Below are 15,831 nucleotides of genomic sequence, written 5' to 3'. Positions count from 1 at the left end.
GTGGCCATGAGTTGGAGCTGACCTGAGGGCAACTGTTACTTGTTTTTTTTTAGGTGTATAGTGCTATCAGAATCAATCCTGTGGGTTGTTGTCCCAGCATGTCCCTGTGATCCTGTGACAGGCAAATATATGACCACTGGGAGACTGGCAGTCACGAAGGTACCTTTGCCACAAGGACTAAGCTGGCCTGGCTGCTCTGGGGTTTGCTCGAGGGTGCTCCTCAGGAACCTCCTTATCAGAACTGCAGGGTCAGGCACGGCATTTAGATCCTCGTTGGTAACTAATTGCCGCTGTAACTACACACACGCTGTACATCAACCCAGACTTATACTCAAATAATAAGCACGTTGTGTCCATTTGCGCAGTTCCATCTCCCTATAAGTAGCCTCGTTCTTAAGACAGCCTCCCCCGTCCTGGCCCTGGTCTGAGGCCAGTCTTGCAGCAGCCCCCGCAGCCCCAATGGGGAAATAGCCAGAGACAGGCTTGGAGGGTGATGGTGAACTTAGAATTTATTAGTAGGTACAACGACCTGATGGCCAGTCTGTGGTACTGTGGTGGCTGGCAAGTTGCTGTAATGCTGGAAGCTATGCCAGAGGTATTTTAAATACAATCAGGGCCACCCATGTTGGACAGGTTTCAGGGGAGCTTCCAGACTAAGACTAGGAGGAAAGGCCTGGCTACCTGTGTCAAAAAATTACCCAGTGAAAACCCTATGGATCACAGTTCTACTCTGACGCACGTGGGGTTGCCATGAGTCAGAATCAACTCCAGGAATTGACTCAGTCACTACTGGGCAGGAATGGATACAATGCAGCTAAACAGTAACTCTGAAGCTCCTCAGGGGTCTGGGGGAAGTGAGGAGGCGACCCTCAAACCCCGTCCTTGTCTTTTCCCCTCCACATGCCATTGTCATGAGAATAGTAAGGACCCCCATCCTTGTCCCCTTTTCACCGTCAGGGAATGGGGGATGTGGGTTTTGATGAGACCATGCTCAGTGTTCAATGGCTCTTAGGAGTACTTCTATCTGTTTTACTTTAAAAAAAAAAAAAAAAAGGCATTAGATTAAGAAATTAAACAGTTTATATATTTAAGCCCAAGTTAATAGATATTAAATTTTATTATTTATTAAATGTTAATAATTCATCAGGCTTTTCACATTAAACATCAAGCCGCTAACAAATTCGATTTAAATAATTAAGTCTATTATTAGTGAAGACAGATTGCCAGGATGGGGGCGAAAGGAAATGTGTTCCAGAAAGTCTTTTATAATCAAAGGAGCACAGGGTCTTATTATCTCCATTTAATAGATGGGGAAAGGAACTGGGGAGGCGAAGTAACTGGCCTTTAAACACACAGCTCAGGTTTCTAGCTGGGATTGAAACCTGCACCTGTTTATTTCTAAGATCCAATACGCTGTTCGAAATACACAAGAATATGCTTACTCTTCATGATACCAGAACAGAAGGATTCGTCAGGCTAGACCAGAGATAGGATGCAAAATATGTCCATTTTATTTGGTGCGGAGGATGTGGGGAACTGGGGTGCAGACGTAGGTGGGGGTCCTTGCAGAGGGAACTTCTGGGTGCCCGAGGAAAAAGCAGAGGGGACTGAGCAGCCCCAGGAGGGTATGAAAGGAAGGGTACCAAGTAAGGGGGCAGGTAGAGATAAACCTGGCTGCTAGCTGAAAGGTTGGTGGTTCGAGTCCACCCAGAGGTGCCTCAGACGAAGGTCCCAGAGGGAGGCCTACTTCTGAAAAACCAGTCATTGAAAACCTTATGGAGCCCAGTTCTACTCCGACACACATGGGGTGCCGTGAATCTGAATTGACTCAACCACTGTGGGCTTTTTGGCTCGTGTGTGGTTATTTTAGGAACCCTGGTGGTGCAGGGAATAAGCACTTGGCTGCTAACTGAAAGACCAGAGGTTCGAACCCACTGGCCACTCAGCAGAAGAAAGATGTGGCAGTCTGCTTCCATAAAGACCACAGCTTTGGAAACCCTATGGGGAAGTTCTACTCTGTCCTATAGGGTCACTGTGAGATGAATCGACTCCATGTCAATGGGTTATTTTGCTGTTTTGTATTTTAGCATCTCGTGGAGCCTAGAACCCATCCATAGAGTCCACTCCTCCCCAAGTCAAAAGAGCTCACCCTCTTCTCTTTGTGACAATGTCATGGAAAAATGCTGCAGGGAGGGTCTGCCCTTACCCAGCCATTCCAGCCCCTGCTGGTCCCCTTCTTCTGCAATAGGATCCAACATCTGTGCTTGGGGGCAGTCTCCACCCAATCAGCTGTGAGGGGGCCAGGGTACCTGAGGTGGGGGTTGTGATGGAGGCTGGATCCTCTTTCCACCACTTGGGCTGAGGCCTGGGGGGAAAGGACAGCCCAGTGGCTGTATGAGCTAATGCAGATGGGCTCTGATGGAAGAAAATTTTAAACATGGAAATACAAACTTATAAGGATATAAGTTGGTCATGGTTAGTTTAATTACGATTCCTTGCTTTACAAAGGAGTTCTGGTGGCACAAGGGTTAAGCGCTGGGCTGCTAACTGAAGAGTTGGCGTTTGAACCCACCCAGCAGATCCGTGGGAGAAAGACCTAGCCATCTGCTCCCATAAAGATTAAACCCATTGCCACCGAGTCAATTCTGACTCATCGAACCCTATAGGATGGAGTAGAAGTGCCCCATAGGACCTCCTAAGCTGTAACCTTTATGGGTGGGAGAAGGATGTGGCAGTCTGCTTCCGTAAAGATCACCACCTTGGAAACCCTACAGGGCAGTTCTGCTCTGCCGCGTGCGGTCGCTGTGAGTCGGAAATGACTCGACAGCACCCAACAACAACAACTTCCTTTATAACCTTCTTCTAAATAGAAAACCCATTTGTCCATTTCAAGTATTGGATTCTGGTTTTGCTCATCTAGGCCTCCAGAGGCCGTTTCCACCCCTTTGGGAGCGACTCCTCAGTTGTGTTTCTACCCCTGGGTCCTCTTGGTTGAATGGCTCAACCAGTTCCCATCCAAAGCGATGTCTTCCTGTGCCTTTCTCCTCCTCCTGACTCCTGGTCTCAGCTGGTCTCTCTACTACACCCCAGGATGCCAAACCTTCAGCTCCCTCACTAACTACCGTACTAAATACAAATTCAGCCACCTGAAAGATCAGGCCTTCCATCAAGTGGGCCCAAGCAACTGCTCCGGTTACACCCCATGTAGCCACTGAGCTTCAGGCAAACTAAAAACCTTAATGACCTCCAGATATGGTTCCCAGCACTCCTCCCTCCCCCCCCCGATTCTTGCTGTTTCTCTTACTTGGAATGCCTTTCCTGCCTTGCCTCTAAGGGTAGGAGCTGCCCATCCTTCGAGCTTCATCTCCATTCTCCACATAGCCTTTCCAGTCTTCCTCAGGAGGACCCGACCCCTTCTCCTTGAATACCCACCATGTGGAATTTGCTTTTATAAATTTTTTGTTGCACCTATGATATACCGCCTTCCTCTGGCTTGTTTCCTGCAGAGGAGACATGGTGTATTAGAAAGAGCAAAGAAGACCCCAGTGCCAACCCCAACCCTGCTACTCATTGATTTCAAGGGCGCCCTTAGGCCATTTTGCCTTCCTCAGCCTCCGTCATCAGCCAAGATCGGCGGTCCTCAACCCCTATTTGTTTGCAGAATCCAACCTTCAAATAAAATCGTTTGTGATGTGGAAAAGATGTATTGTTCCATCAGTGTGCTCAACCTTGGAGCCCTGGTGGCACAGTGGTTAAGAGCTCAGGTTGCTAACCAAAAGGCCAGCAGTTCGAATCCACCGGCTGCTCCTTGGAAACCCAATGGGGCAGTTCTACTCTGTCCTATAGGGACACGATGAGTCGAAATTGACTTGATGGCTGTGGGCTTGGTTTTGGTTGGTGTTCAGCCTTGCCCCTTTCCCACCTAGCTCTACCCTGGCCCAACTGCAAAGAGAAAGAGCTTTGTCTTTGCCTCTCAGCTTCTCCTCCTCCCTGCCTCTATCCCCTGCCTCCCAGGAGAGCTCAGGCTCTGCCAGCCTCATCCCTGGCCTCTTGAGGAGCAGAATTGGAAGGAGGAAGAGAGGGAGACAGGACTAGACAGGCAGGAGGAAATGCACTGGGGAGAAAGAGGAAGAGGACTGATAGCCGCTGGACAGACGTCAGAAAGATTGGTGAGTGACTGTGGAGTACAAGGGAACTAGAGAGGAGGGTAAGAAGTTCTGAAAAGCATTGTTAGGAGTCATGAATGGGTCCTTTTTAATACTGTTGTCTTCGAGAACCAGCCTCTTTGAGTGTGTGGAGACTGGCCCCCATGGAACCTCCACTTATATCTGGATTACACTGACAAGGGGGCCAATAAATGAGAGAAAAGTGGACCTGCCCTGCTTGTAATAGGGCTGGAGATGGGTGGTCCAGCTCTGCCCCTCCCCTCTCCTGGCACCCCAACACTCTGACTCACTACACCCACCTTAGCAGGTAGCATATTGCTCAAGGATGATCTTCTAAGTAGACTAGAAGGAGCTGGGGAATCAGGGGACCCAAGAGGTGAAACCTTATTCTCCTGTAACACTTTCTATCACTTTACAAATCTGAGTTTGCCAAGGCTGTTTAGTGCTTGTCGGGCACTGAGCCTGGCACTTGGGCAGAGGCCTTTGGGAGGACAGAGGGGCCTGTGGTGTAGTCAGGCAGCCAAAGCCAGGAGCCCAGGCTGGAGCAGGTTCCCCCATAAATTGGGGATCAGGTTACGGAAGGACAGCTCTGGCCTCCCCATTACTTATTTCCTCCTGGGGTCCCATGTTGCCTTGTGAGCAGAAGTGAAGGGTCCCTGCCTGAGGGCTACAGCCTTTGCCTTTGTTCAGCCCGGGGGGAGGCTTGGTGTGGCCAGTAAGGCCCGAATTATCCATCAGGGCACAGATAGTTCCAGGCCCCAGGGCAGATCCACAGCCTTTAAAAACAAAACAAAACAAAACAAAACAAAAAACAGCCTTTACCTCAAGTAAAAGTCTGGTGAGCACCACAGAAGTCTAGGATTCGGTACATCCTCCCACACCCACCAAGCAGATATTTCTCCCCTGCTGTACCAGAATTTGACTTGCAAAAGGCACGGCCCTTTGATACAGTTATCTCTGGCCCTCTCTCTTCCCAGGGCCCTTCCAGCTTTTCTCCTTGTATTTAATTGCTTCTGCATGGAGACCCAAGGCTTCTTTCCCACCCCAAGGCTGTGTTTGGGGCCAGGCGCCCAGCAGAGTCTTAGGTTGAGACACTGTATGATGGAGGTGCTCCCTGTTGCTTGTCACCATGGTAACTTGCTCCACTGAGCTGGGAGGCAGAGCTCGCAGGGTTCTGGGGTCTGCCTCTTGGTGCTGGGGGCAGGGGAATGCTGACGGTGCCCCTGGAACTTCTCCTCAGGGGTCCCCACTTGTCGGTCTGGCCCTTCTCCCTGGCGGGAGAAAACTCAGATTCTAAACTGGATTAAGTCACCAAAAGGCAAAGGGCTTCCGGGCCAGGCTCTGACAACCGCTGCAGTCCCGGAGCAGCACCAGAACCCAGAGAGGTGAAGTGGACTGCCCCATCCCCACTGTGGGAGACAGCCTCAGCCCTGACATCTCCCCACCCAGCCCATCCCCCACTGCTGCCTCCCAACTCAGAGAGGAGAGGTGTGGGCTCCCTAATGCTCACTCCATTTCTGTACTTGAGTGCTCTCGGCCAGGGTGTCAAGTGTAGGTGCTGCAGCCACGTTCTCCAGTGGCAAGGCGAGCTTCACGGTCATTTCCATTTGAGAGTCCCCACTTCCCCCTCCTCTTGCTCTCATGGCCCCAGTTCTGGCTTGCACTCTAATAAAGAGTAGATGGCTGGGGCTTGTCACAGCTGGGGACCTGGGGGCTGGGGTAGGGGCGGGAAGGGGAGTGAAGGTGGGGGTAAGATTCAGCATCCTGCATCCTCAGGAGAGGGAGAGGGGGGTATGGTGAGCCCAGAAAGATCAGGGCAGGTGAAGACAGACTCTGTGCCCTCCCCAGACATGTGTGTGGGGTGGGGGGCAGCTGCTCCACAGAGAGATGGGGGAGGCTGGACTCCTCCCACCTGGGTGAGGGCAGGTGATGGCTAATATTATGTGTCAACGTGGCCGGGCCTTGATTCTCAGCACTATGTGATTGTCTTCCATTTTGTGATCTGAGGTAAGGGAGTTTTCTTGGGGGTGTAGCCTGCATCCAATGAATACAGACTTTCTGGTAAAGCTTGCATTCACCACCACCTCCCCCCGCCCCCACCTCAATCCCGCATCTGGCTCATCAAGCTCTGACCTCCAGTCCTTGAGAGTGAGCCAGCAGCCTGCTGCCTGACCTATAGATCTTGGAATTTGCCAGCTCCTGAAACCCTATGAGCCAGCATATTTCCGCCTGACCTGTGGCTTTTGGGTTGGTCAGCCCCTGCAGCCACGTGAGTCAGGAAAAACCTCTAGCCTGATACTTGACCCATGGATTTGGGACTTGCCAGCCTCCACAACTATCTGGGCTATTTCCCTGAGGTAAATCTCTCTATATATTCACACATATATGGTTCACTGGTTTTGCTCCTCTAGAGAACACAGCCTAAGACAGGGCCCCTCCCTGGGTCAGAATTAAGGCAGACTATGGTCCTTCCTGATCCGGCCCTGTGACACAGCACCCTGCCTACCATGCAACCCCCACCATGCTCTATTTCCAGAATGTTCTAATTGTACTAAAGCAGCTTCATCTCTCCAGCCCTTGGGCCTTTGCACATGCTGGTTCTTCTACCTGGAACACTCTCTACCACCTTTCCATGTCCTGGTCTCGGTTTAGACCTTACTTCCTCTGAGGGCTCCTGTTCTGGGCAGGGGGCACTCTGAGGAGCCCCCCAGAGATCTTCTTTCTATGGTTACCTTTGATCTGGAGCTCTTGGTGGGTGGTTCCAGACTTCATCAGAAGGGCCTGAGCGATAACTCCTTTCCCAGACAACCCCTGCTCTAGGGGTTCCACAGGTGACTTAGGCTCCACCCAACAGATGCACCCCCACCTCTGCTGGTGTGGCTTACAGCAGAGCTCCATGTTCTAGAACCAGCAGTTGGTGTAAACTCACGGCTTCATGCCCCTGCCCTGCCCTGCTTCTGCATCTTTTACCTGGCACCGGTGTTACCCCCCAGCAAACCTCCCACTCATGGAGGCAGCACGTCCTTCCAAAAAGAGTAAGTCTTTGGAGCCAGACAGATGCATGCTGAGTCCCAGTCCTGCCACTGACACCGTGTGACTACAGCAGGCACCTCACCCTCTGGGCACCCGTGTCCTAGTCTGTACAGCAGGGGTCAGGTGAGGTGCAGAGGGTGCCCGCTGGCCCACAGAAGTCATTGATACATAACCCTAAGGCCATGGCACAGTTTTAAAGATGGCTTGTACTCTTCTCTCCCCACCAGATTGGGGACTTTTTGTAGGATTATGAATTTTTTCTACTGTTATGGATTGAAGGGTTGTTGTCAGTTGCTGTCAAGTCAGCTCCGGCTCATGGCGACCTTATATATGACAGAACCAGATGTTGCCGTTCCTGCGCTACCTTCACGATCGGTGGTGTGCTCGAGCCCGTTGTTGCTGCAGCTGTTGCCGTTTCTCTCACTTTCCTGGCCCTCCACTTCCCCGAACGTTGTGTCCCTCACAAAGGCATGCTGAAGTTCGAACTCCCATACCTCTGATTGTGGTCTTGCTTGGAAATAGGGTTTTGCTTTATTGTCCGCTAAGTTAAATGCAGTCACACCAGAGTAGGGTAGGTTCTGATCCTGATCCCTTCTGAGTAGTGGCTTACAAAAGGAAGTGACACACAGGAGGAAGACAGACGCCGTGTGATGACGGAGGTGGATGCACCTACACGTGGCACAGGAACACCAAGGATTGCCGGCAAAAACCAGAAACAAGGAGAGAGACCTGGAAAGGTTCCCCTCTCAAAGCCTCAGAAGAAACCAACGAGGCCAAGACCCTGACATGGACTTCTAGCCTCCAGAACTGTGAGAAAAAATAATTTCTGTGCTTTAAAGCCACCTACTTCGTGATATGTTGTTGTCATTTTGTACCATCGAGTTGATTCTGAGTCGTAGTGACCCCACGTGACAGAGTAGAGTGGCCCCATAGGGTTTCCTAAGGTGCAATCTTTACGGGGAAGATCATCAGGTCTTTTCTCCCTCGGAGCTGCTGGTGGGTTCAAACCGCCGACCTTTCAATTAGCAGCCGAGCGCTTCACTGTTGTGCCATGGCTCCTTCTGAATTATTTAGATGAGCCTTAAATCCAAAGATGAGTGTCCTTACGAGGAAGAAACAGAGGGAGATTTGAGACACAGAGAAGAAAACATGTGAAAATGGAGGCAGAGGTGGGAGTGCTGCAGCCACAAGCCAAGGAATGCCTGGGGCCACCAGGAGCTGAGAGAGCATCCCCTGGGCCCCCAGAGGGAGCAATGCCCTGCTGACAGCTTGATTTAAACGTTAACACACACACACTCATTCACACACACATTCGCTAACACATTCATACATGCTTTCACACACACATATACTGTTGTGCACACACACGTGCACACACACGTTCACACACGTGCACACGCACACACATGCATGCATACCCTTTCAAGCATCCTTCAGGTCAAGGTGGATAAGGACACACGAGGTCCCCCTCGGGAAGAGACAGAGAGCAGCAAAGCTCAACTCTCCTTTTGCTTGTTTGTTTTTTGTTGCCTGCTCCAGAGAAGAGAACGGGCATCGAATTGCAAAGGTTAAAACAAAGTGTGGTCCTGGGCACATTGCAGGAGCTCAGGAGCCTTTTGCTAAATAAAATGCAGAGAAGGGATTGCAACCTGACATAAGTGAAGAGAGAAAAATAGCTACTTGAGCTGCTACAAATGAGTTCTCCCCCAGAGCCTGATGGATCACACGCCAGAGCGTTTAAGCAGCCAGCAGTCACCACTCGGAGTCACCGCTGGTTATTTCTGAAAAATCATGGTGGGCAAGGGAGGTGCTGAAAAACTGGCCGTGAGCCAATCCTGACCTGATTTTCAGAAACAGGGGAATCAAAGAAAATTCTAGGAATAATAGGTCAGTAAATGTGATGTGAATCTTTAGAAAAAGAACAGGTTATTATAGGCCTGGTTTATGAATGAGTGAGGGAAGTCGACACGCGCTCTCTAAGAATAAAACACACCCCATGGAACTCATTTCCATGTTCAATGAGTTGTCAGATTTAGGGGCCCAGAGAACGGCTCAGACAGTACACTGGTTCGCATAAATGTTTGTAAATTAGATGGTCAGGCAGGGATGAGATGATCGAAACGCAAGGTAAGTTCGGGTTCACAGCCAGTCAGACAACGGCACACAGCAGGCCAGTCTGGAAGGAGACTTACAGTGGAGTGCCACAGGGCTCTGTCCTTGCCCCTGTGCCGGCCAGCACTTCCACAACCAGTAAACCCGCTGCCATCGAGTCAGCCCCGACTCCTGGCTGCACTGTGTGTATCAGAGCGGGACTGTGCTCCACTGGGTTTTCAATGACTAAGTTTTTTCCAAAGTAGATTGCCAGGTCTTTTTTCTGAGGTGCTTCTGGGCGGACTTGAACTGCCAACATTTCAGACTCCAGCTCTGCACTGGAGGTGGGGCTTGAATGGTAGGGCTCAGGACGAGTTCCCTCTAAAGTCTACATAGGACCCTGTACCTCTCAGCTGCTTGTCCCCTACATGAGGACCCACAAGAGAGCCAAATACACAACAAAAATGGGGTGAATCATTGCTTATTTGACTTTGGAAATGCCTTGTCAGATCTTTTGCACAGTCCCTTCCTAATTACATCCTTATCAGACTTGATATTCAAATTAGCTCACATCCCTCAAGGTCACGCCCACCACCAGGAAAGAGCAATTACTGTGGCGTATGCTGGGTGATGTGGGTCCAGATAGATGCAATGGATAATTCCCTTGTGCATAATTAAATACTGCCCCTCCTTTAAAGATAATTTTACAAAAATGAGGCCAGCATGTCATTGCTTTGGGCTAACTGCCATTTTAAAATTCCTGGTGCACAGAACAAGCACAAAGCACTCTTCAGACAAGTCACTGCCCTTTCAGGCAGGGCAGAGCCATGCAAAGTTTTCAGAGTCTACAAACAGACAACGTTTCAGAATTAGGGTAAGAACTGGTTGCCGCGGAGTCAACTCTGACTCCTGGTGACCCCAAGTGTGTCAGTGTAGAACTGTGCTCCATAGGATTTTCAGTGGCTAATTTTTCTGAAGTAGACCGCCAGGCCTTTCTTCCAAGGTGCCTCTGAGTGGACTCAAATCTCCAACCTTTCGGTTGGCAGCTGAGTGCGTTAACCATTTGCACTGCCCAGGGACTGCTAGGGTGCCAAGGGGGTCATTATTTTGCCCTGTCTGATTGCCTGGGTGAAGTCTGTCCATGATCCTAGCTCTGATTCTGGAGGCCAAGCTAAGAGAGACTCAGAAGTTCCACGTGTGTCTATTAGACCATCAAGAGCTCTCCTTTCCCAGAACTGTGCTCACATTCACCCCACTTAAGACTAAGTGAGCACTCTCGGAAGTGATGCGGCTAACCTAGCTGGGCACTCCTGCAGACACAGGTGTGCCCAGCCAGAGCAGAGCAGAGCGGGTCACAGTGGGGCATGATCCTCAGAGTACCGCAAAACTTCACAAAGAGCAGAACAGGCAAAACCTACCAGTCCAAGCGAGTCACCAGGACTGTTTTTGACTTATACACCATTTAGGGAAAAAAAAATGTATTCCTAGCACTGTCAACCTGTCAGGGAAAACAGTGTATTCCTAAATCAGTCACCAAGAGATGCCAACTTAAGCCCTTAAATATTCTTAGGAGTCCCTGGGTGGCACAAACAGGTAACCGCTCAACTATCAACTGAAGGGTTGGCAGTTCAAACCCATCCAGAGGGGCCTTGGAAGAAAGGCCTGGCAATGTACTTCTCAAAAATCAGCCATTGACAACCCCGTGGAGCCCAGTTCTTCCCTGACACATGTGGGGTCGTCATGAGTCAGAATCAACTCAAAGGCAACTGCTTTGTTTGTGAGTCTCTTTGCTTTGTTTTTTGTTGTTGTTGTTTGTTTAATATATGCTTAGGCAAGGAGTCCCTGGATGGAGTCAACAGTTAAGCGCTCAGCTATTAGCCAAAATGTTGGCAGTTTGGAAGAAAGGCCTGGCGATCTGCTTCTGAAAGGTCACAGCGTTGAAAACCCTACGGAGCACTTCTACTCTGCACACATGGGGTCGCCATGAGCCAGAATCAACTCCAAGCCAACTGTTTTTGTTTTGTTTTTAAATACCCTTTCCCTGAAATTCTCTCCTGGCTTGAGGCCTCATCACCTCTCATCTAGACTTTTGAAACCCCTCTGAATGCTTTCCACTGCCGTCCTGCCCCCGTAGCTTATCACCTACACTGACACCTGAGCAATCTTTCTAAAGTCCCACTGTGGCCATCCCCTCCTCTTCTGGAAACCCTTCCCCAGGTCCCCTCATCCCACGTGACCAGTGTCCTGAACAAACACTCCTGTGTCTGTACTCTCCTGAGAACTGGGGTAAGGAGAACAGGTGGGAGGCCTGTTCTCCCACTGGAAAGACAGCGTGTGTGCAACACTAAGAAGCAACAACTGTGTGCTAAACTTTCAGGTTTGCAGTGTAGCCTAGGGAAGCAGACCACCACTTATCTGTCCTTCTGTTGTACTGTGGTGGCTCTATGTTGCTGTGAGGCTGGAAGCTATGCCACTGGTATTTCAAATACCAGCAGGGTCAGCCGTGGTGGACAGGTTCCAGTGGGGCTTCCAGACTGAGACTAGGAAGAAAGGCCTGGAGACCTACTTCCAAAAATCAGACAAAGAAACTCATATGGATCAAGCAGAATACTTTCCCATATTGTGCTGGAAGATGAGCCCTCCAGGTTGGGAGGCACCAATGGACTCAAGCATGCTGGCAATCATGGGGATGGCACAAGATCAGGCAGTGTTTCATTCTGTTGCATATGGGGTCACCTTGAGTCAGAGCCAACTCAATGGCAACTAGCAATAACAGGGAATGGAAGGCCAGCCTGGAGGGAAGTCATCAGGGAAGGTGTCAGAGGCCGGGTAGCACTGGGGGTGAATGAGGAGGTAAGACAGCAGGAGGGTCTAAGGAAGGCCCCAGGAGGGAGGGGTCTACTGGAGGCAGGAGCCATGGGGGCCCATGTGGACACCCGTTTGCCTGAGGTCTAGGAGCTCCAGGAATCAGGGCTCTTACACGGGGTCAGGGATTATTCTCATTTGAAAGATGGAGAAACTGAGACCCAGGGATGTTAAAGCAAGGAGGGCCTCTAGGTGGGGCATGAGCCCCCAGCCACTCAAGGTGTGTGCGCTTCCTCTTGGGGTCAGTAGAGGAGCCCCACCCGTCGCCCTGCCTGGAGGTTGGAACAATCTTAGAGCAGAAGGGGAATCTCTGGCCCCAGCAGTGCCTGCTGGAGCTCAGGAGCCTGACGGTTCGGAAGTTCATCCTCAGGGTCCTGAAGTTCCTTCCAGGGAAACAGCTGCGTTCTGGGCATCAGACCCAGCACAGAGGAGTTCAAACTAACTCAAGGCCACAGGAGGTGCTTGGATTCTCCAGAGCCCAGAAACTTGGCAGGCCCCTAGTTTCTGGGCTCTCGGTGTGGGTCTGTAAGCCCACCTTAGATGGGGTGAGTTGACACCCCCTAGGCAGCAAACCCCTCACTGGCCCTATCCGGCATCATGCAAAGAGCTGGCCCAAAGGGATCTCTCCGTTCCCCAAATGGGGCCCCGTGAAAGGGTGGAAAGCAGCTTAAAAAGCTTTTTGGACCTCAGATTGCTCTTACAAAACAACATTTTTAGGAGTTAAGCAATTAACCCAAACACACATGGATTTGATTTCCTCGAAACAGAAACGGCTTAAAAACCAAGGAGAAAAATGCTCAGGGGTGAAAGCCTTCCGAGCTCTGTGACTCACAACCATGTCAAAAGACACAGGGAGCCATCTGTGTCTAGCCCACCATGCACCGGGGCTGCCCTGCTTGGTGGAGGAGAAGGGCGGTCAGGTAGCTGCCTGCTGACCCAGCTGCCCGCCTCTGATTTGAGAAGCAGAGAATGAATTTTCCAGGGAGGAGGGGAGTGGGGGATGAGGCTGGCTTTCATGTGGACTGTCTCCAGGCAAAAAAGACACGGGTAAGGAAATGAGACAAAGAAACCCACTGGAGAACAGAACTCTTTCTCTGCAGAATGCTTTTTCCCTTCTGGTCTTTCCTAAGCCAGAGCAAGAGGCTTCAAGGCAAGGGGTAACTTTTCCCATTGCAAAATTTATAACTTGGCCTCCAACAGTCACTTGGGAGAGGAGAACTTTAATATAATCATGTTGAGGCCTTTAAGTGACCTCCCCAAACAGAGGAAATTAAACACAGGACAATGTTTATACAAAACTTCTAGGGACAAATGAGAAACGGGCGAGCCAGGCAAAGTACAGATGGAAATGAGAATGTCAAATTTCACCATCTCCACAGTCCCATCGTGCTGGGGGGCTTAAAAAGTCCCACAGGAGAGGGAGACGCAAATCAAAACCACAGTGAATACCACTTCACACCCACTACAATGGCTATCATCAAAAACCCGGAAAAGAACAAATGTTGGTGAGGGTGTGGAGAAAAGAACCCCGGTGCGTTGCTGGTGGGATTGTAAAATGGTGCAGCCCCAGTGGAAAACCACTTGGCGGTTCTTCAAAAAGTTGAGCATAAAATTATCATATGACTCAGGAATCCCAATCCTAGGTATATACCGAAAACAAAACAGGGATTAAAACAAATACATGCACACACATGTTCATTGCAGCACTATTCGCAATAGCTAAAAGGTGGAAACAACACAAATGTCCACCAACATCAAGAGATGAATGGATAAACAAAATATAGTCCATCCATACCATGGGGTATTATTCACCCATAAAGAGAAACAAAGTTCTGATACACGCTACAATGTGGATGAATCTCGAAAACATTAAGCTGAGTGAAAGAAGTCAGACACAAAAGGACAAATATGGTATGATCCCATTTATATGAGACTTCTACCATTGAACCACTAATGCCTCATTTATAAAAGGTTATTGTTGTTATTATTAGTCGCCAGTAAAAAAAAAACAAAACATTGCCATTGAGTCGATTCTGAATCATAGCCACCCTGTAGGACAGAGAAGAACAGCCCCATAGTGTTTCCAAGGCTGTAATCTTTACAGAAGCAGACTGCAACATCTTTCTCCCGTGGAGCGGCTGGTAGTTGGAATCACCAGCCTTTCAGTTAGCGGCTAAGCGCTTAACCACTGCACCACCAAGGCTGCTTTAGTTGCCAGTACCAGCTATGAAACACCCCTGTATTTGCTAGCATACATTGTAACCACTATGAAACACCAGTAGACTCACTTGTGCGCATTATAGCAGTTCTTGAATGCCAGTAAACTTACTAGTATACATTGTTTCATAGTATAAAGACAGGCGTGTTTATTACTTTTCAGCTAATGCAGTCTTAAAAGCTTTAAGTTACTTCCCCTTTTCAGGATGAGAGGCTTGAAATTGTGCTCCATTCCATTCCTGAAGTATTTGCTACATGAGAAAAAGAAGAAGAAGAAGAAGAAACAATCAGCCTGCTGTATTTTTAACCGATCACTTGCTTATGCCTGCTTGGTAAGATCTATTTTCTCATTAATCACTGCCCTCTGTTCCTTCGTGTTAAATATAAAATTGATTAGGAGAGATCCCCATCATGGTTAAGAAAATAATTACCTGCTACATCATGTCACCCACTGCGTGACAGAAAGGAGTGATTAAATTAGGAATATTAAAACCCCATTAATCTGCCCTCAGCTTAAGCTCTGCTTGTTCATCTCATGGTGGAGCTTATTATTTCTGACACGAGAGATATTTGAATTACCAGCTGCAACAAGGTCACTCACTGAAAGATGTCAGGTCAGCCATTAGTCAAAGACAGGAGAGACAACCAGAAGCAAGTGCTGCCATGTGTCAAGGAGGCTGTCCCTCCTGGACAGCGTTCTGGAAAGCAGGCACACCCCACAGTGGGGCCAGCCAGGGGCACAGGGACCTGAGGGCACAGGCCCAGGTGTACAGGTGCCCATGGGTACAGACACCCCAGGGCTCAGAGGTACAGGCACCTGGGGGCACAGGCACCCAGGGGCACAGACACCCAGGGATACAGGTGCCTAGGGGCACAGGTGTCCAGGGTACAGGCACCTGGGGGCATAGACACCCAGGGATACAGGTGCCTGGAGGCAGAGGTGTCCAGGAATACAGATGCCTAAGGAAGTGCTGGTGCCCAAGAGGACAGGCACCCATGGATATAGGCTGCCAGGGGACAGGTGCCTGGGGTACAGGCACCGACATATACCTGCTCTTCATGACCCTCTGCAGATCACCTGCCACTTTGGAGACCTCTGCTCTGTTCTCTGTGCCAGCATCCTCTGCCCCAGCCCCACTGGGACTCCTCCTCATGTGTAGTGCTTGGAAGCCACGCTCTCAGGAGAGTGGTGACACTGAGGATGGTAAATGCCACCTGTCAGGTGCTTGTGCACACTGGCCCTGTGCAGAGTGCCACCTTACCTCTGCTGTCTCGTTAAGCCTGTCCCCAGCCCTGCAAGGTGGCAGCACTGTTGTCATTAAACAGGTGGGGAGGGAGCTTGGGCCCGGATTCAGGAACTCAGCCACAGCCAGCACAGCTGGCGATGGGCAGAACTGGAACTCCGCCCCTTCTATAGGGCTCCTGCCCACCCTCACTGCCCTGCAGCCCACCAGGGACT

The sequence above is a fragment of the Elephas maximus genome, chromosome 19 (assembly GCF_024166365.1).
Source record: "Elephas maximus indicus isolate mEleMax1 chromosome 19, mEleMax1 primary haplotype, whole genome shotgun sequence".
NCBI classification, from domain to species: Eukaryota; Metazoa; Chordata; class Mammalia; order Proboscidea; family Elephantidae; genus Elephas; species Elephas maximus.
The sequence above is the reverse complement of the archived record's forward strand: the minus strand, read 5'-3'. Positions refer to the sequence as shown.